General features: G+C 41.0%; 1 long non-coding RNA gene across 3 annotated transcripts in view; it reads right to left on the bottom strand.

Moving 5' to 3' along the window:
* The window catches only part of LOC126953887 (uncharacterized), a 29,684-nt gene extending 14,489 nt beyond the window's left edge, over positions 1-15,195 (bottom strand). For 2 of the 3 annotated variants that reach the window (XR_007725396.1, XR_007725398.1), the window contains exons 1-2: positions 14,548-15,195; positions 13,529-13,606 (exon numbers count right to left, since the gene is read on the bottom strand). This is a non-coding gene — a long non-coding RNA (uncharacterized LOC126953887). The remainder of the gene's footprint in view (positions 1-13,528; positions 13,607-14,547) is intronic. The other variant, XR_007725397.1, reaches the window with a different exon arrangement.
* Between the last annotated feature and the right edge of the window lie 2,353 nt (positions 15,196-17,548).

Here is a 17,548-nt window from a genome sequence, read left to right as displayed (position 1 = left end):
CAGGAAAGTAATCCTATCACATCTGTGTTTTTAAATATTAAGTTGCAATAGGTTGCAAGGGGACGGGGAGATATTAGGAGACCACTCAGGAAGCAGTTGCTATAGAGCAAATGATGAAGATGGCATGGTTTGGAATGACTGCAGAGTGAATGGTAAGAAGAGAATGGTTACAAGAAATAGACAGGCTGTGGGCTCAGCAGAACCTGGTGCTTGTTTGGATTTGTGGAGTGAGGGAGGAGTTGGGGTCATTCTGGGATATGCTTATTTTAAGGACCCAGTGAGACACCCAAGAGGAGAGGTTGGGAAACCAGTTGGGCATGTGTGTTTGGAACTTTTAAAATGTATTCGAGCTCCAGGTTTAAATTTGGAATTATTGTGTGTAGATAGTAATTAAGGTTGTAAGGGTGACAAGAACACCCAGAGCAAGGCATAAACTCTGATCCTTGGGCTGGCCATATGTTTCTGTATAGCCCACAAGCTAAGAATTGTCTTTGTATGTTTGAAAGGTTAGGGGAAAAATCAAAAGAATAATAATATTTTCTGACATGTGTTAATTATATGAAATTCAAATTTTGTGTCTATAAATCAAGTTTTATTGGAACATGGCCACACCCATTCATTTGGCAGCTTTCAAGCTGAGATGGTTTGAAAGTTTAGTGGCTGTGACAGAGACTAGAGATAGTGTAGTCTGCATAGCCTAAAATATTCACTGTGTGGCCCTTTTACAGACACTCTGCTGACCCCTGACTTAGACGAAGACCAAAGCATGATAAGTGAATAGGGCTTTAGGCCACTTTCTGATAAGTGTCGGTATCTGTGGTTTATTAAAGGATAATGAACTGACAAAAGAAGCTAAGAAGCTGCCAGAGAATTAGGAGAACCAGGCGTGGCTCAAGGGTGACCAGTTGATTTATTGACACAGAGGTCATTAATGTCCTTTGGAGGTTATTTGAAAGAAGAGGTCAAGGGAGGAAGAGTGACAGAATGGAGATGAGGTAGGTTGAGGAGCAAGGCATATACAAAGAATAGAAGGAATTGGAGATGGCAGCTGTTGACCACTCCTTCCATAACTGTGGCTGGATGAGAGGAGATGAAGTGTCTTGAGGAACATAAAGGCCTAAGGCAGACTAATTTATCTTTTATTTTTATTAAGATGGAAGAGACTTGAATATATCGAAAGGCAAAAAGAAAGAAGCCATTAGAATAGAATAGGATGAAGATTTAGAAGAGAAAGGATCATCGTTTGTACAAGTTTCCTGAGAAAGAAGTTTCCTTGAACATGGGTAGGTTTTGCTTATTTCAAGATGTGCATAAATAGATCCTTTCTCACTGGGTGCAGTGACTCATACCTGTAATCCCAGCACTTTGGGAGGCCGAGGTGGGTGGATCACTTGAGGTCAGGAGTTTGAGACCAGCCTGGCTGACACGGTGAAACCCCGTTTGTACTAAAAATACAAAAATTAGCCCAGCATAGTGGCACATGACTGTAGTCACAGCTACTTGGGAGGCTGAGACACAAGAATCGCTTGAACCCAAGAGGCAGAGGTTGCAGTGAGCCAAGATTGTGCCATTGCACTCCAGCCTGGGGATCTGAGCAAGACTTCGCCTCCCAGAAAAAAAAAAGGATTATTTTTCTTAGCCTACAAATTTTTTTTAACCAATCCCATCACCCTTGTTTCTTCTGGTCCAACGTTCCATTTGCCCCTCAGATTTCTTTTTGTCGTTCCCTTAATGAGGCCCAATTGTCTCACCCTATCCCCACCAATCTAAATTAGACCTCAATAGTCTGAATAAATGAGGAGATGCAGAGCGCAAATAAGGAAATATTTTGGCCAGGCTCAGTGGCTCATGTCTGTAATTCTGACACTTTGGGTGGCCGAGGTGGGAGAATTGCTTGAGACCAGGAGTTTAAGACCAGCCTGGGCAACACAGTGAGGCCCTGTCTCTACTAAAGGGGGAAAAAAAAAAAGAAAAAAAAAATACATGTATAAAATATTTGTATTATAAATATTATATAATACAAATATATAATACATTTAATATTTATATATTATATAATATGCAAATATGTAATATGTATTAGATATAATATTTGCATTATAATATATAGTTATTTTACACACACACTAGATATGTAAAATAAAATCACTATCACCGCGTGGTGGTGCACACTTGCAGTCTTAGCTATTCAGGAAGCTGAGGTGGGAGGATCGCTTGAGCTCAGGAGTTAGAGGTTGCAGTGAGCTGTGATTGTACTACTGTATTGGGTGACACTCTGGGTGACAGAACGAGACCCTCTCTCAAAAAAAAAGAAAAAGAAATATTTTGACCTTGAATGGAAGGATTTTTCTCTGTTGTTACAAGAAGAAAGAATGTATACAAATTCAGACAGCTGAGGGAGTTTCCATCTGTATTCTCTGTTTTGTGTTGCTATAACAGAATACTACAGATGGTAATTGATAAACAACAGAAGTTCATTAAGCTCACAGTTCTGGAAGCTGGGAAGTCAGAGATCAAGGGGTTGCATTTGCTGAGGAACTTTATGCTGCACCATCCCATGGTGGAACACAGAAAGGCAAGAGAGGGTGGAACTCACTTTTATAACCAACCCACTCTCAAGATAACTAACCCACGCCCATGATAATGACATTAATCCACTCATGATGGCAGAGCCCTCCTGACCTAATCACCTTTTATTAGGCCCCACCTCCCAACACTATTGCATTGGAGATTAGGTTTCTAGCACATGAACTTTGGGGAACACAATATAATCATAGCACCATCTGTTTGTCTGTATTTGCTCTGTGAATTGGGAGGCAAGACCATTTGTAGAAAGTGAGATTGGTAGGGGAGGCTGGAAGTTTGAGAAGAGTGGAGAAAGTCTGAAGTAGTTGTTGCTGGTAGTGAAAATGTGTGATGATCAGATCGTCATAGCAAAAGCCTGGCTGGAATTGAGGGCCCAGTTGAAGCCGTAGGTTGAGAACATACAGAGATAACATTCTGCGGTTGTGCAATTTCTGTGCTAATACTCAGCCGTCTAAACATAGAGATGATGGATATCTGAATTCGTTAGACTGTGGATTTCCAGATGGGTACAGCCCAAAAGACAAAGGGGCAAAAACAATGTTTGCAAAAAGACAGATTGACAGTAAGTATTATGAATGGCAAAGAAAAAGAAGCTAGGAAGAGATGAATGGAGAAGGGGAAGGTCAAGGGAGTAAAATGTGTGAAAAAGGGGAAGTGATCGTTAGTTATGCAACCTGCAAGGGGATGAAGGAAGTGGTTAGATTAAATCATATTGGGGCAATGGGCAGGTTTGGGGGATGTTTGTAAAAGTTTATTTTAACATGATAACGTCCTTCCACTAGCAAAGAAATGTCAGGTTGTTTTGGAAATGGAAAAATTGTCTATGTCATCATGAGATGGGGCCAGAAGTACTTGCTTCATATCAAATAGTTTGGTTTGAATCTTCGTTTCACTACGTGTTGGCTGTGTGACAATGTCTGCTTCTATAAAAGGAAAAATCATCACAGGGCCTGTATCTCTGGGAATGTCAGGATGATTAACTGAGACAGTCTTTAGAAAGCACTTAGCACAGTGCCTGGCACATACTAAGAAGTCAATAAATGTTAATTATTGATGTTGCTGATGTATTACAGGTTGAATCTGTAATGCTTGGCACCAGAAGTGTTTCATATTTTGGATTTTTTCAGATGTTGGAATATTTGCGTGATGCTTACCGGTTGAGCATCCCAAATCCAAAATCTGAAGTCCTAAATGTGCCAGCGAGTATTTCCTTTGAACATCATGTTAATGCTCAAAAAATTTCAGGTTTTGGAGCATTTTGGATTTCAGAATTTTGGATTTGGGGTGCTCAACCTATACATGGAACCAAATCATTATCTCAAGTTTATTTGTGTGTGTGTGAGATGAGGACTCACTCTATCACCCAGGCTGGGGTGCAGTGGCACGATCTCAGCTCACCGCAACCTCCGCCTCCCAGGCTGAAGCCCTCCCTGCCTTCTCAGCCTCCTGAGTAGCTGGGACTACAGGCGCACACATCCATGCCCAGCTAATCAAGTCCTTTCATCTAACAACAATTGTGAGCCTCAAAAGTGACTCTTTTGTACATATTCAGCTGATCCTGAGTAACTCTGATTTCTCTTGGAATATAAACATGAATTCTATGGAAGTCACATGGATCTCGTAGTTAATAGTTACTACAAACATGGCCCCAAAGCCTTGTGACCAGCGCTGCTATAGTCTGTGAAATATTGGATTGTAAATTTTTTCTTATAAACAAGATTGCTAGCACAAAACTGAATTTAATATTTTAAACATTTAAATATAATTTAATATACTAATAAAAAGAACTGGAAAAGATACTACTTATTCATATTGTTATTCAAATGTTTACTGTTGCCTGTAAGGGAGTACTACATACAGTACTCAATAGGGAACATTTAATTCAACCATGTATAAGGAATTAAGGGCACTGAATATGACTGACCCTTTTCTTTTTTTTTTTTTTTTTTTCTTTTTTTTTGAGACAGAGTCTCGCTCTGTCACCCAGGCTGGAGTGCAGTGGCCGGATCTCAGCTCACTGCAAGCTCCGCCTCCCGGGTTTACGCCATTCTCCTGCCTCAGCCTCCCGAGTAGCTGAGACTGCAGGCTCCCGCCACCTCGCCCGGCTAGTTTTTTTGTATTTTTTAGTAGAGACGGGGTTTCACGGGGTTAGCCAGGATGGTCTCGATCTCCTGACCTCGTGATCCGCCCATCTCGGCCTCCCAAAGTGCTGGGATTACAGGCTTGAGCCACCGCGCCCAGCTGACTGACCCTTTTCTAAAAGGATTCCCAACCTGGATATGAAGAGAAATAGACATTAGATAAACTGTCAGAAATCCAGTCACAGAGGAGAAATAAAAGTGATAAGGGAGTAGAAGGGAAGAAGGATTAATTCTGCCTGGGACAGTCAGGTAAATGAATCTCTGTCCTTAGATCTGTTTATTTTAAGCCTACTCAAATATCTCAGTGGCTTCTTCCTGGCCAGGGCAGTGTGGCATGAATGGAGAGGAAGGATCTGATCCAAGAAATGCTCCTGGTTTAGAAACTAAAAGGAATGTGGGAGTCATTGAAAAGGGAAGAATGCAGGATGTTTCAGAAGATTCTGCCTTGAATGAAGACAGATGAACAGAGGAGGGTGAGAAGGTTGAGAGTGTGCGTGAGTTCTGTTCAGACAGCAGTTGAAAGAAATGCCTCTGGACTGGGTATGGTGGCTCATTCCTGTAATCCCAACACTTTGGGAGGCTGAGGGAAGGTGGATCACTTGAGGTCCAGAGTTCAAGACCAGCCTGGGCAACATAGTGAGACCGCATCTTCACAAAAGTAAAAAAATTAGCCAAGCATGGTGGTGTGTGCACCTGTAGCCCCAGCTAGTTGAGAGGCTGAAGTGGGAGGATTAGTTGAGCTGGGAAGGTTGAGGCTGCGATCCTGCCACTGCACTCCAGCTGGGGTGACAGAATGAGACCCTGCCTCAAAAAAACAAAACAAAACAAAACAGAGAGAAAAGAGTGCATCTGCTGAAGCCAGTTATTAATTGTAGTCACCTAAAAGTGAGACAGACATTATATGCATTCTGATCCCACACAGCATGAAACTCTCAGCACAGTCGTCTTCCCTCCTAGCCAATTAAACTGTAATTCAATCAAGGTTTTACATCTAATTTCCAGTCTATGGAATATATATGGGATAGAGAAACAAGTTAAAACAAGAAGGCAGTCAGCCACATCTCAAATGTGGGATGTTCTACAAGGCAAAAGATCTATTCTAGAAGAAAGGAAAGAAAGATTTAAGAGACATTATGAACATATTCAGTGAGTGATCCTTATTTCAGTAAACCAACTGTATAACATTTTTTAGACAACTCGAGAAATCAGAATTTAAATTGGTTATTCAATTACAGATGGTTCCTGACTTACAATGGTTTGACTTATGATTTTTAGATTTTAGGATGGTGCAAAAGCAATCCACATTCAGTGGAAACCATACTTTGAGTGGCCATGCAACTATTCTATTTTTTACCTCCAGTACAGTATTCAATAGATTACATGACATACTCAACATTTTATTATAAAATAGACTTTGTGTTAGATGATTTTGTAAGTGTTCTGAATATGCTTAAGGTGAGCTAGTTATGATATATTCGGCAGGTTAGGTGTATTAAATGCAGTTTTGACTTAAAATATTTTCAACTTACAATGGGTTTATCAAGATGCAACCCAATTGTAAGTTGAGGGGCATCTATATATTAAAGAGCTATTGTTAATTTTGTTATAGGTGTTATCAGCATTATGTTGGGTGATAAATGTCTATTTTTTTCTTTTGAGATGCACACTAAAATATTTAGGGGTGAAATGACATAGTGGCTTGGATTTGCTTTAAAATATTGCAGTTAAAAAATGTGGAGAACCATAAACAAAACAAGTATGGCATTATATGGATGACTGTGAAAGTTGATTGATAGGCTTATGGAGGTTTGTTGTACTATATTTTTGAAATATGTTTGGAAGTTTTATATTAAAATATTAAAAATAAATTGCATCAGAAAAAAAATATGTATTGGGAAATGAGGAGAGAAGATGGGGCTAGTGATAGAAACAAAGATTTGAAAAGCTGTCCCAAGGCAAAGTACTTGGTGTGCATGATATACCGGTACTGTTTAACGTGGACAGCTGCAGCTTTATAGACCCCATCAGGGTGACACTGAAGGACAGTGGAGAAAGAAAATTCTCAAGCCAGGCACGGTGGCTCAAGCCTGTAATCCCAGCACCTTGGAAAGCTGAGGCAGGCAGATCACTTGAAGCCAGGAGTTCGAGACCAGCCTGGCCAACATGGCGAAACCCAGTCTCTACTAAAAATACAAAAATTAACTGGGCGTGGTGGCACATGCTTGTGATCTCAGCTACTAAGGAGGCAGAGACACAAGAATCGCTGGAACCTGGGAGGCAGAGGTTGCACTGAGCCAAGAACACAACACTAGGCTCCAGCCAAGGTCACAGAGTGAGACTCCATCTCAAAAAAAAAAAAAAAAAAAAAAAAAAAGAAAGAAAGAAAAAAAAAAGAAAATTCTCTAGTAGTTAGATCTTTGAGTAGTTCATTGCTAGTCTGTCTACTTTGGAGAGACAGTTGGCCAGACACATGGCTCTATACTCATTACATGAGCAGTTGCATAGTTGGTCTCAATGTTTAGACTTGGAAAAAACAGGATTGAAAGATTGGTGAACAGGAGACCTGGGGAAGAATAAGCACAAACGATGAAGATATTTGTGTCCCATGTGAATTCTCACCAGAGAGCACACACTACAGAGAAAGAAGAGAAAGCTTTTGATTATCAGGTGAAACAAATGACACACTCTGTGTATATCAGCCAGCCACTTTCTCCAGAAAACCCAGTGCTTCCTCAATCTGCCCATGAACAAAGTGGCTATGGTGGCAGAGATGGAAGCTATGTATGAGCTTGATAGTATGGACTTTCCATTACCAAGGCTGACCTGGCCAATGCTACTGAGTGCCTAATCTGCTAACAGCAGAGACCAACACTGAGCACTGAAATGGCAGTTTTCTAAGGGGACCAGTCAGCTATCAGGTGGCAGGTTCATTATGCTGGACCTCATTCATCATCGAAGGAATGGAGATTTGTTTTCACTAGCATAGACACACATTCTAAATGTGGATGTGACTTCCCTACCCACAGTCGTCCTGCTAGCACCACTATCCATGGACTAACAGAATAACTTGTTTTTTTGTTTTCTTTTCTTGAGACAGAGTCTTGCTCTGTCACCCAGGCTGGAGTGCAGTGGTGAGATCTCAGTTCACTGCAACCTTCACCTCCTGGGTTCAAGAGATTCTCCTGCCTCAGTCTCCTGAGTAGCTGGGATTACTGGCGCCCACCACCATGCCTGGCTAATTTTCATATTTTTAGTAGAGACAGGGTTTCACCATGTTGACCAGGCTAGCCTGGTCTCGAACTCCTGACCTCAGGTGATCCACCTGCCTCAGCCACCCAAAGTGCTGGGATTACAGGCTTGAGCCATTGTGCTCAGCCTCAGAAAATGACTTATTTGTGATCAAGTCACTCTGTACAATGTTAAGAAAACTCATTCTGATCCTTCTTATCAAGGAACTCATTTGATACAAAGAAAGCATGTCAGTTGGCTCATGTCCATAGAATTAACAATTCTCAACACATATCTCATCAACTGGAAGTGTCTGGCCTTGTTGAAATCTGTAATCGCTTACTGAAGGCTCAGTTCTAGAACCAGTTGGGAGACAACTCCCTGAAAGAATAGATCTTTCTCTTTCCAAAGTAGACTACCAAATGTATGACTTGAAGTACTGCTTATTGGAGGATTTTCCTTCACCACTGTCCTTGGGTGCCATATATACTTTGTCTAAGGATACAGTACGTGTTTTGAACCAGAGACCACTCCTATGGTGCTATCTTCTCTATAACTAGAACACAAGGGTCTGGGAATGAAGGACGGAAAGTAGGAGTGGCTTATAAAAACCCATGCACAGATTTTTGCTTCCTATTCTTACACCTTTGGGCTCTGCTGATCTGAAGATCTTAGTTTCCAAGGAGGGAAGTGTGGTCACCAGAAGGCACAACAGTGGAGCCATCGAATGCAAAGATGATGTTGCCACTTGGCCATTCTGAACTGCTCACACCACTTAACCAACAGGGAGAAGAAATAAGTTTCACTCTACTGGCTGGAGTGATTGATCCAAATCTTCAAGAGGAAAATGCATACTCAGCGGAGGCAAAGGGGCTATGGAATTCTCTGGCAGGAGGATCTCTTAGTACTTCCATGCTTAATAGTAAAGAGGTTTTTTTTTTTTTTTTTTTTTTTTGAGATGGAGTCTAGCTCTGTCACCCAGGCTGGAGTGCGGTGGTGCAATCTTGGCTCACTGTAACCTCTGCCTCCCAGGTTCACGCGATTCTCCTGCCTCAGCCTCCTGAGTTTACAGGCGTGCTACCATGCGTGGCTAATTTTTGTATTTTTAGTAGAGACAAAGTTTCACCATGTTGATCAGGCTGGTCTCGAACACCTGACCTCCTGATTCGCCTGCCTCAGCCTCCCAAAGTGCTGGGATTACAGGTGTGAGCCACCATGCCTGGCCAATAGTAAAGGTTAATGGAAAACTACAGCAACCAAAAAGAGGCAAGACTCTCGCAGACTCATACACTTCAGCAAAGATGATTTAGGTCACCCCACCAGGTAAAGAAACTTGACCAGCTGAGGTCTGGCTGAGGCAAGGGAAATCTAGAATGGGAAGTAGAAGAAGAAAGTCATAGATATGATTTTATAATTGATCTTGTGACCAATTATAAAAGTGAAGACTATAGTAGCTTTGCATATTTTCATTTTGCTTGTATATATTTATATATGCTAACCATTTCTAATTTTCCTTCTTCCCATTGTTATTTTATATACTGGTTGTGGGAGGTTAACTCTATCATTTATTCTTTAGGTAACAGAATATTCTGTTGGACTGTGACTGCATTGGAGGAGTAATTAATTCATATAGCCAGTGATGGATATGACTTTCGAGACTGAGTGTCTCCTAGTTTTAGAGAAAGTATGAGAACTTCCCCACTTGCACAAAGAGTAGATGTGTCCCAGGTGGAAAGAGAGTAGTTTTGTTGTTATATGGAAGTCCAAATTCCTGTAGGATACAAATGGAAACAATAGCCAAAGGGGTGGACTGTGCCAGTTACTAGCTTGTTGCCTTTCAGCTGTAAATGTATATCCTTCTTTGTGATGATGGATCTGGATCCTCTAACTTGTAAATATTTCTTCTTTGCCAGCTCACAATTGTTGTCAGAAAGGCAGGAGAAGGGCCAGGCGTGGTGGTCATGCCTGTAATCCCAGCACTTTGGGAGGCTGAGGTGGGTGGATCACCTGAGATCAGGAGTTCAAGACCAGCCTGGCCAACATGGCGAAACCCTGTCTCTACTAAAATTAGCTGAGCATGGTGGTGGGCCCCTGTAACCCCAGCTACTCGAGGCTGAGGAAGGAGAATTGCTTGAACCCAGGAGGTGGGGGTTGCAGTGAGTCTAGATTGTGCCACTGCACTCTCCAGCCTGAGGGACAGAGCGAGACTCTGTTTCAAAACAACAACCACCACCACCCAGGAGAAGGACACTGCAAGAGGAAGAGAAACAAAGTTCAAGTAGGCTTAACTTCCCTTTAGTTAAGCATTGACAGAGCCAATAAACAGATTACAAAAAGTTATAATACCTAAAACATACTAAATAAGGCATATTAATTTATATGAATATATGTAGAATTTTATACCTTGAAAACCAAGAATACACATTTTTTTTCAAGTGTCCATAAAACATTTGCTAAAACTGATCATAGATGCGGCCACAGAGCAAACAACTTTCCCAAAGTAGAAATGATACAGATAACATTCTGTGATCAAATGGAATAAAAGAGAAAAATGAAATACTAATTTAAACACACACACCCCCCCCAGAAATTTTTTTAATGCCACCTGACACTTTTAAAAAACCTTTTTTTTTTGGCTAGGTTCAGTGGGTCATGCCTGTAATCTCAGCATTTTGGGAGGCTGAGGCAGGCAGATCACCTGAGGTCAGGAGTTTGAGACCAGCCTGGTCAACACGGTGAAGCCCCATCTCTACCAAAAATACAAAAATTAGCTGGGTGTGGTGGCGGGCACCTTTAATCCCAGCTACTGGGGAGGCTGAGGCAGGAAATCGCTTGAACCAGGGAGGTGGAGTTTGCAGTGAGCTGATATCGCACCATTGTACTCCAGCCTGGGTGATAGAGCAAGACTCCATCTCAAAAAAACCAAAAACTGAAAAACAAAACCAAAAAACCAGCTTTTTTTTCTCACACAACTCCTTGGTCAAAGAGGAAGCTGAAATTAAAATTGTATGATATCTAGAAAATAGCGATGAAAAGCCTACTTAGAACTTATGAGAATCTCATACCTAATGCAGTGACCAGAATAAAATTGTAGCTTTAAATAATTAATAAGGAAGAATAAAAGAAAAAGAAATAAACATCTACCACCAAATGTTAGAAAAAGAATACCAAAGTTCATAAAAGCAAAACGAAGAATTAATAATAACTAGAAATTAATATTTTGCAAAGAAAAAAATGGCAGAACCAATAAGTGAAATCCAAGTGCTGGGTCTTTGAATCTAAACAAACAGCAAGAAACTGTTAGCTGAGCTAATTTTTTAAAGAAAAAGAGAAAAATCACAGTTACACAAAGTAAGAATTGATAAGTTGGAAATTAACGGTAGACATATAAAGAATTTAAAAGATTTATAAGAGATGCATATGTTCAACTCTGCAAATGAATTTGAAAATCTAGATGAAATGAATAATTTTCCAGGGCAATATAATTCATCAAAAACCAACTCTAGAAGGGCTGAAAACTCGAAAGAGACAATTGCTTTGGAAAACATAGGGAAAGATGCTAAAGGCTCCCTTCCCATTCCCAACAAACAAGTATGCACTCACCAAACACACACCTAGAAAGTTTCTTATTACAGTTAAGTATAAGAGAATTACCATTATCAGTACTATTATTCTGAAAGTAGTTGTTAACAAATTAGATAAACAAATGAACCTTACCTTTGGAAGTTAGGTTAATTTATCATTTATTTGTACATTATATAATTGAATACATGGGAAATTCAAGAGAATCAACTAGAAAACTGCTAAAAAGGATAAGACAGGACGGGCTCACACCTATAATCCCAGCAGTCTGGGAGACCAAGGTGGGCAGATCACCTGAGGTCAGGAGTTCGAGATCAGCCTGACCAACATGGTGAAATCTCGTCTCTACTAAAAATACAAAAATTACCTGGGCGTGGTGGCAGGTGCCTGTAATCACAACTACTCGGGAGGCTGAGGCAGGAGAATCACTTGAACCTGGGAGGCAGAGGTTGCAGTGAGCCGAGATCGTGCCACTGCACTCCAGCCTGGTCAACAGAGCAAGACTCCGTCTCAAAAAAAAAAAAAAAAAAAAAGGATAAGAGAATTTAGCAATATGGCTGAATTTAAAAATAGTATACAAAAATCAATAAACTATAAGTAAAATAATCAGAAGAACGTAACAGAAATTACTGTTCTATTTATAATAACTTCAAAAAAGAAACAGCTATTAAGGTTTTAAATTCTTCTTACTATAGAAAATTTTAAACATACGAAAATTGTAGATCAATAATTAACTCTGACATACCCATCATCCAGTATCAATAATTATAAACTAATCATGATTCACTTCCCCATCTACCCTCAGATTATTTTGAAGCACATGTGTGAGTTCATATTATTTAATTCTTAAATATTTCAAGGTTGATAATAAAGATAGATATAAAAGATAGATAATGTAGATTCTATGGAATATAAAATTCAACATCATAACAAGGAAGAGAGTTCCCAGGTAAGATAAATGCTGACAACAGGCCCATAGAGACAATGTCCAGATTGGGAGGGCACAAGAAGCCAGATTGGGAGGGCATAAGAAGTTGAACATCGCTGGGTGCAGTGGCTCACACCTATAATCCCAGCCCTTCGTGAGGCTGAAGCGGGTGGATGACTTGAGCCCAGGAGTTTGAGCTCAGCCTGCATGATATAGCGAAACCCTATCTCTACTAAAAGTACAAAAATCAGCCAGCCATGGTAGCACATGCCTGTAGTCCCAGTTACTCAGGAGGCTGAGGCACAAGAATGGCTTGAGCCTGGGAGACAGAGGTTGCACTGAGCGGAGATCACACCACTGCACTCCAGCCTGGGTGACAAAATGAGACTCTGTCTCAAAAAACAACAACAAAAAGAAGAGTTGAATATTAAAAGAGATAAGTGAAGGAAAGTTTGTGGGTAGAGGATATAAACATTCTTAATCACTATAACAGGATATTGCTACCTAATGTTAAAATTAATGTGTCAAGAAATGGCAGTGTAAGCATGTTCTTTACATAGTAGTCACTGATAGGAGGAACAGCTAAAATCCGATAGTTTTTTTTGTGAATTGTGACTGCACATGGGGAGAAGCAGGGCATAAGGCTATAAATCTTTGTTATAAGAAGGCTTTTAATAATATGATTTTAAAATCATAATTATACATCACTTTGACTGAAAAATAAAAATTGGTTGGGTGCGGTGGCTCATGCCTGTAATGCCAGCACTTTAGGAGGCCGAGGTGGGTGGATCGCTTGAGCCCAGGAGTTTGAGACCAGCCTGGCCAAAGTGGTGAAACCCCATCTCTACTAAAATTGCAAAAATTAGCCTGGTGTGATGGCACATGCTTGTAATGTCAGCTACTTGGAAGGCTGAGGCAGGAGAATCGCTTGAACCCAGGAGGCGGAAGTTGCAGTGAGCTGGGATCATTCCACTGCATCCCAGCCTGGGTAATGGAGGGAGACTTTATCTCAAAAAAAAAAAAAAATTAACAAAAAAGAAATGAGAAAGGAAACCACACTCACCTGGAATATTGTTGAGTGTAATCCAGAAACGTTCATCTGGACTGTAGGTATCTTGAGACCACTGGAGTAACTCAATGGCTATTTTATCATAAAGAGCAAAATGGACAAATTCTCTTGTAAGGGCAACATAAGTTGAGCCAAAGGGGGATTTTGAGTTGATGTGGAGGTGGGCTCTTCTTTTTACACTTCTTTAGGACAAAAGCGTGTGCTCTGGTTCTGTACTCTCTATGGGTATATTTGATCCTTTCAGTAGAATTCAGAACAGGCACTCAATTAGGTGTAATATTTGTCCAATTCATTGTTTTCAAATACTGAACTATCTCCCTGTTGGTTTTTAGGGGGAAATCGCGATCACCAGTGTTAATGACATATCTCCACTGAACAGCTGATGCTATAAGATCTCTCATGCAGGCCAGGTCTGCCTGGAGCCTGGATTTGCCCCATAAATAATATACTCAGACTGTGAGGATATAAATGCATTTGAGAAGCACTCCAACGTGAATACAGTAGACTTTTTGAGGCATGTAAATAGTTTGGAAAAGCTGTTCAAAATATCAAAATCTTGACTGATGGTCATTACATATGCCAAAGGGAATGCAGCTTCTTCCGTGGACAAAGGAGTTGTGATATAGTGGTTCTCTAGCACATAGTAAGGGTAAGAATCTATTCCAAACATTGTGGATAAAGCACTTGGCAACACTTGCACCGTATTCCCATTTAGGGCTGTGTCACAGATGTGCAGTCGGGAAAGGGCTTGATATTCACCGCCTACATCATCATTTGACCACGGTCTGGTTGACTTACATGCCCATTGTGTAATACTGTGACTATGATTATAATTTGAAGAGTAATGATACAAAGATAACTGCTACAAAACTTCAGTTTAGTTTTTGACACCTTGGGGTAGAAGGGTGGAGAGAAAGAGTTCTTCTTTAAGAGTTAAAGAAATAAATCAATTTCTAAAACATTTTGCTTCTCTACAAGTCTCTACATTTGGCCACTTTATCAGTTTCACTCACTTTTCCAGATCCCATTTGCTTATTTTGATGCCTGGCCGTTCCTCAGTTGAGTGTCAGTTCTGTGATGTTTCTTCCTTCTTGCTCTGTGAATGTTCTGATCTTTTAGTCAATGCATCCTCATCCAGGCTGGGCTACCAAGACTGCTCAGTGTGACTCACCCTCCTTTCTGTCTTATGTGGCTGTAACTGAGGAGATGGGTAAAGGGTTAGTTCCCATTTCCTGTTTCTATTGTTGAATCATCTAATTTGTCATAATTGTGTAAAGTTACATACCTCTCTGTATCCACCCCTCCTTTTGTGGCTAACTTCCCCCTGAGTATGCATATCTGGAATATTCAAGTAATTTCCCATCTTGCTTATCATTCCTAACATTTTAAGCAGGCGGATCCTTCCAGATTTCTGTCCGTTCAAGTAACAGTACTGCATTGAGGCATAGCCAGGTCTTAAGAGTTTTTATCCAAAGTGCTCAGCATAGTGCCTGGCACATTTGGGTACTCAGCTGATTCTTCCAATGAATAATTGAATGAGTGACTCATTTCCCTCATTCATTTAGTTTTTGAAGGGTCCCGCGACATTGGATGGCAAAATCTCCCCACAACTGGCTGTGGATTTTAGAGGAGACAGTTTCCATATAAACTGCTGTAGATCGTGGAGGATTAGGGACTAAGTTTTAACATGACCCATTTACTCATATATATTAATAATTTTGATTATTCATACAATTTCAAACTATTGCTTTTACAGGTAGACTCATGTATCCTCATGTGAATTTTCCAGATAACTAGAGTGCATTTCTTTATGGGCCAACTCTCTCTCTCTCCTTTTTTTTTGAAATGGAGTCTTACTCTGTTGCCTAGACTGGAGTGCAGTGGTGTGATCTTGGCTCACTGCAACATCTGCCTCCTGGGTTCAAGCAATTCTCCTGTCTCATCCTCTTGAGTAGCTGGGATTACAGGTTCACACCACCATGCCCAGCTAATTTTTGTATTTTTAGTGGAGATGGGGTTTCATCATATTAGTCAGGCTGGTCTCAAACTCCTGACCTCAGGTGATCCACCTGCCTCAGCCTCCCAAAGTGCTGGGATTATATGTAATCCATGGTAGCTGAGCTACCATGCCCAGCCAGCCCAACTCTCTTTTAATTGTTATTAGTTTTTCTAAAAGTTAATATGTTTTCTCTGCCTTCTTTAATAAGCTATATGAAAATAAGTGCTTCTTGATGACTCCCCAAATCACATAATAAATATTATTATTATTTTGAGACAGGGTCTCACTCTGTCACCCAGGCTGGGATACAGTGTTGTGATCACAGCTCACTGCAACCTCAACCTTCTGGGCTCCAGGAAGCCTCCTGCCTCAGCCTTCTGAGTAGCTGGGACGATGGGCATATGCCACCTTGTCCAGCTAATTTTTTGTTTTTTTCTTGTTAGAGACAGGGTATTGCCATGTTTCCCAGGCTGTCTCAAACTCCTGAGCTCAAGAAATCCTCCTACCACAGCCTCCCAAAGTGCTGGGATTACAGGTGTGAGCTGTGGTGCCAGGCCTACTATTTTCTAATTATTATAAATTCTATCCTTTAATGCCCTCTAGATATCCTTTGCATTTGTAGCCCCTTTTATCTCCTTTTTCTCCCTCCTGCTTTTTCTATGATATTGATGATGACAATGAAGCAAAACAACAAATTCATTGAGTTATTTCTAGGAGCCAGTCACTGTACTAAATTTCATGTCAAACTGTAACCCCCAGTGTTGGAGGAGGGGCCTGGTGGGAGGTGATTGGATCATGGGGATGGAGTTCTCATGAACAGGTCAGCACCATCCCCTTGGTGCTGCTTTTGTGATAGTGAGTGAGTGAATTATTGTGACTTCTGGTTGTTTAAAAGTATGTGGCACCTCTCTGCCTCTCTCCCTCTTCCTCCTACTCTGGCCACATGAAATGCCTCACTTCCCCTTTGCCTTCCGCCAAGATTGGAAGCTTCCTGAGGCCTCCCCAGAAGCAGAAGCCACTATACTTTCTGTATAGCCTGCAGAACCATAAGCCAATTAAACCTCTTTTCTTTATACATTACCCAGTCTCAGGTATTTCTTTGTAGCAATGCAAGAATGGACTAATACAGAAAATTGATACTGAGAAGTGGGGCATTGCTATGAAGATACTGAAAATATGGAAGCAGCTTTGGAAATTGGGTAATGAGTAGAGGTTGGAAGAGTGTGGAAGGCTCAGAAGAAGGTAGGAAGATGATGGAAAGTTTGGAACTTCCTAGAGACTTGTGACCAAAATGGTGATAGTGATATGGACAGAGATGGCCAGACTGATGAGGTCTCAGATGGAAATCAGGGTCTTATTAGGAACTGGAGCAAAGGTCTCTTTTGTTACACCTTGGGAAAGAATGTGGCTGCATTGTACCCCTGCCCTAGGAAATCTGTGGAACTTTGAACTTGAGAGTGATGATTTAGGGTATCTGGCAGAAGAAATTGCTAAGCAGCAAAGAGTTCAAGTTGTGGCCTGGCTGCTTGTAACAACCTATGCTTATATGTGTAAACAAATAAATGACCTGACACTAGAACTTATATTCAATAAGGAAGCAGAGTGTAAAAGTTTGGAAAATTTGCAGGCTGGTGATGTTTTAGAAAAGATAAGCCCATTTTCAGGGGAGGAATTCAAGCAGGCTGCAAAAGTTTGCATAATAAAAAGGAGCCAAGTACTAATATCCAAGACAATGAGGAAAAGGCCTCAAAGGTATTTCAGAGACCTTTGCCGCAGCCCCTCTCATCACAGGCCCAGAGGTCTAGGAGGACTGAATGGCTTTATGGGCCAGGCCCAGGGCTTCACTCCCCTGTGCAGTCTTGGGACACTGCTCCCTGCATCCCAGCTCCTCCAGCTCCAGCCTTGGCTCAAAGGGACGAAGATATAGCTCAGACCATTGCTTCAGAGAGAGAAAACTGTAAGTCGTGGCAGCTTCCACGTGATGTTAAGCCTGTGGGTGTCCAGAGTACAAGAGA

This window comes from Macaca thibetana, chromosome 4 (assembly GCF_024542745.1).
Source record: "Macaca thibetana thibetana isolate TM-01 chromosome 4, ASM2454274v1, whole genome shotgun sequence".
Taxonomy (NCBI): Eukaryota; Metazoa; Chordata; class Mammalia; order Primates; family Cercopithecidae; genus Macaca; species Macaca thibetana.
The sequence above is the reverse complement of the archived record's forward strand: the minus strand, read 5'-3'. Positions and strand labels throughout refer to the sequence as shown.